Consider the following 4,396-nt stretch of genomic DNA (forward strand, 5'->3'; position numbering starts at 1 on the left):
GAGACAGGGCGCGGGGCAGACGGATCACAATCTGCCACACCCTGCCCCGCCAGCCCCCAGGCCACGCACATGGACGGCAGGCCTGGCGGGCGGCAGGGTAGGCGGCGGCTGGCAGCGGAGCAGACCGATCGCACTGTGCCGCCCCGCTGCAGTATGAAATTTAACAGCCATCTTTGTTGGGTTAATTTGCATACTCTTCTGATTGGCTGATGGGCTTAGCGAAGGTATTGTCAATTAACATCTTTGTCTTTTATTAGTGTAGATGAATGTGGTTCATAGCCTTTTAAATATATACTGAGAACCAGTTTGATGGTATATCTTCATAATCTAATATAGAAAATAAAAGTGTTCCATTTAGAAGTCTTTATTTTTTATCATACTTTCCCCCTCTTTGTGGAAGCATACACTCTGGTATAGCTACCATTTTAAGTAGGCTGGATTATTCCGAAGTTAATGCAAAGAGACATTATGCCACCTGAATTTCTCTACTTTCGAGATCCTGTCTTTCAGTTTCAGTGTCATGCTTCCACTTTAATGTTCACTGTAATATTCCCTTCTTGAAGTAAAGGAAGGTATCTGAACCTCCCACTGAGTGAGAACAGCTCACTTCCATGTTCAGGAAAGGCTATCTTATATAGAGTTGGAAGATGTAGAGAAAATAACAGTATTCCTTATCAGGTTTGGGGGCTCACAGATTTTATTAGGGTCTAGTACCTAAATACATGAGTCCTACTGTTCTCACTTATATTACATTAATTTTATCTATACATCAAGAGTTATTGTTTGATTATTATTATTTGATTAAAATTAAGATATAACTACATTTTATAGGTATATATCTAGACCAGTGATGGTGAACTTACGACACACGTGTCAGAGGTGACACGCGAACTCATTTTTTTGTTTGATTTTTCTTTGTTAAATGGCATTTAAATATATAAAATAAATATCAAAAATATAAATCTTTGTTTTACTATGGTTGCAAATATCTAAAAATTTCTATATGTGACACGGCACCAGAGTTAAGTTACGGTTTTTCAAAGTGCTGACACAACAAGTTCAAAAGGTTCTCCATCACTGATCTAGACAGATCAACAAACAAATATAAAATTATTCAGAGTTTCAATGTTAGTCATCCTACAGGATTAAAAATAATTTAAATAAACTTATATTTAGACAAATTTAAAAATTAATAATACATTAAAATTTCCAGTCTTTTCCTTAATAATTTATTTTGAAGGTTTGAAATTTCTCTAGTTTACATGAGTTCACTAAACTATTATTCTGTTATTAAAGCTTTTAATATACCTTTTATTTAAATTGGATATTATTTTTCAAAACTGTTTAAATTAGAATATTTTTTATACATTTGAAAAGCAAACCATCACTACAATTTGAATAATCTCTGCTTTTCTGTTTTCCTGGGATGTTCTATTTTGCCACATGTATAAGATATGTCATCGTTAGGTGTTTGTTATACCAGATACCCTTGGGGACCCAAGCTATGCAGTAGTTAAAAACAACTTTATTTTATTTTAGAATTTATTATATTTCCTTAGAAGGATGTAGAGAATAAAATAACACAATATACTTAATATGACAAATAGTAATTAATAAAACAAGGTAAAGTAAAAATAAAGTATGTGAGGAGCTTCCTTTTTACAGAAGCTCACCAAGGCAGCCGTGCCATATGAAAAATAAGTCTGTTTCTGCAGTATTTATTCTATTATTGCTCTAGTTTCCTTGTTCAAATATGAGTACAAAAGTGTTTAATTGTTATAGTTTTCTAATTTGAAATAATCTTTAGTGATATTCTTTTTTACTTTTATTTGAAAATATTGCTCTTGTTTCTTTTTTGTTGTAATGTAACTTTACTAAGTGTGCCAAAACACACAGAGACACACCTCATACACACAAGACTTAAACTAGAACTTCAATAATTTTATGTTAATTTGTTAATTTACAATCAATTCATTTTTATTTTACAATATTTAATATTTACATTTAGAAACTCTAGAAAAATTATAACTACGGTGATAGATGTTAACTGTTATTATAGTGATCATTTCTCAACATCCTATATAATAAAGAGTAATATGCAAATTGACCATCACTCCAACACACAAGATGGCCACCCCCATGTGGACACAAGATGGCTGGAAGGGGAGGGCAGTTGTGGGTGATCAGGCCTGCAAGGGAGAGCAGTTAGGGGTGACCAGGCTGGCAGAGGAGGGAATTTGGGGGTGACCATGCCTGCAGGGGAGGACAATTGGGAGGGGACCAAGGCCTGCAGGGGAGGGCAGTTAGGGGGGACCAGGACTGCAGGGAGGGCAGTTGGGGGTGACCGGGCTGGCAAGGGAGGGCAGTTAGGGGTGACCAGGACAGCAGGGGAGGGCAGTTGGGGGCAACCGGGCCAGCAGGGGAGACCAGTTAGGAGAGACCTGGCCAGCAGGGGAGTGCAGTTAGGGGTGATCAGCCTGGCAGGGAGGACAGTTAGGGGCAATCGGGCTGGCAGGGGAGCAGTTAGGCATTGATCAGGCTGGCAAAAGAGTGGTTAGGGGGCAATCAGACTGGCAGGCAGGAGAGCGGTTGGGAGATAGCAGTCCTGGATCCCAGTGGGATCGAGCCCAAACGGGCAGTCGGACATCCCTTTGAGGGGTCCCAGATTGGAGAAGGTGTAGGCTGGGCTGAGGGACACACAACACCCCATGTGCACGAATTTCGTGCACTGGGCCTCTAGTCTATATATATAAAAAGCTAAGCGACCATCCCACTGGCCGGTAGGTATGACATGCATGACCTCCAGGGGGCAGACGCTCAACACAGGAGCTGTGGAGTTGCGGTGACTTGGCAGCAGCGGTTCTCGGGTGATGCATCCTGGAACCAGAGAGGAGGGAGCCCGATTATCGGGTTCATCACCCAAGAACCACCCTCTCGCAATCCAGGACCCCTCAAGGGATGTCGGAGAGCCGGTTTTGGCCCAATCCCTGCAGGCCAGGCCGAGAGACCCCACCTGCCAGAGGGACTCCGCTCACTCCACAGATGCCCTCTGAGCCAGGTGTGGCTGCCCTGGAAGGGACTGCAGAAGGTTGGCTCCAGGTCATGTCCAGCCAGTCTAGGCCAGTAATTCCCTACCAGCCACCTTCTAATTAATTTCTTTTGTTTTGTTTTGTTTTGTTTTGTTTTGTTTTGTTTTGTTTTTGTTTTGTTTTGTTCCTTTATTTAATAGGTAGTAATAGTCTTAAAAATCTTTCTCTTCATCAGATATTTGATCCCCTTGCAAAACTTTTGGTCTCTGAGCTTGAACATGGAGTTTTACTCCATCAATAACATGACTGGCATGTTGTAGTGCATTCTGAAGTTCTTCTGAAGAAAAGTGAATCCAACCCATACCTCTGTGAAAGCCAGTCTCTTTGTCAAAAGGTACAGTGCACTTTCGTATATGGCCAAACTGTGCAAAGTGTTCTCTCAGCTCACTTGAAGAGGTGGTCCAGGGGATTTTCCTGACAAAGGCCACGGGCCGACTGCTACTGGCCTGAAGAGCCAGAGCAGCCCTTGTTGCCGAGGCCGCCATCTTCAGCTTGAGGGACCTCCTAATTAATTTCTTTTTAATGTGCAGGAATCCATGCATCTGGGCACTAGTATTGATATATTTGTGTCTGAATTCTGCCTCTATGTATTATTGCATTCCTAAAATATCTAAACAATATTAATTGTAATATTGAGAATTTTTGTTTAGTTCATACTGTTTCTACACTTGTGAATTAATATGAGATATTCCTTCAGGCAATGCATAGTGCACAGAAAATAAAAAGAGCATTCCTTACATGTAAGCTCCCATAAGCATAGTATCCCTTTAATTGTAATATACATGGATGTTCTCTTCTGGCTGCTACTGGCTTCTAACACTATTCTACTGTTTATCTGCCTATATGATCTTTGGATTTCACGTTAAATTTCCTGTCACAGTCTTGCCATTTGGATGTGGAAACATATTGACTTTTTATTTTGCTTCTGGCAAACACTTAGTTGGAAAGGACTTTGTACTCTGATGTTATTCACTTCATTAGCTTCTGTTAGGCATGCTGTCCAATTAAGCCTTGGCTCAGAGACTCAACTTTGTACAGCTCCATTCAGCCAGCATTGCTATGTCATCAGAGAATTAAAAGTATTTTATTTTGGTGAAAGGCTGCTTGGAATTTTTGTATAAAATTTACAAAGTAAATATTAAATTGGTCATTGTGATCAGTATATAGGTAAATTGCATTTTATTCCCTTTAAAATATATTTGATAGGAACAACTAATTATAATAAATTATTCAAAATAATTGACACAAAAAAATGATATATTAAAATTTCAAACTATATTAAGTAGTATGTCCATACCCTAAGGCAA

At 39.5% G+C, this 4,396-nt stretch overlaps 1 pseudogene; it reads right to left on the reverse strand.

The window, feature by feature from the left end:
* Positions 1-3,203: 3,203 nt before the first annotated feature.
* Positions 3,204-3,574, reverse strand: LOC102435417 (annotated as a pseudogene).
* Positions 3,575-4,396: the final 822 nt, after the last annotated feature.

Source organism: Myotis lucifugus, unplaced genomic scaffold (genome assembly GCF_000147115.1).
Source record: "Myotis lucifugus unplaced genomic scaffold, Myoluc2.0 scaffold_1750, whole genome shotgun sequence".
NCBI lineage: Eukaryota > Metazoa > Chordata > Mammalia > Chiroptera > Vespertilionidae > Myotis > Myotis lucifugus.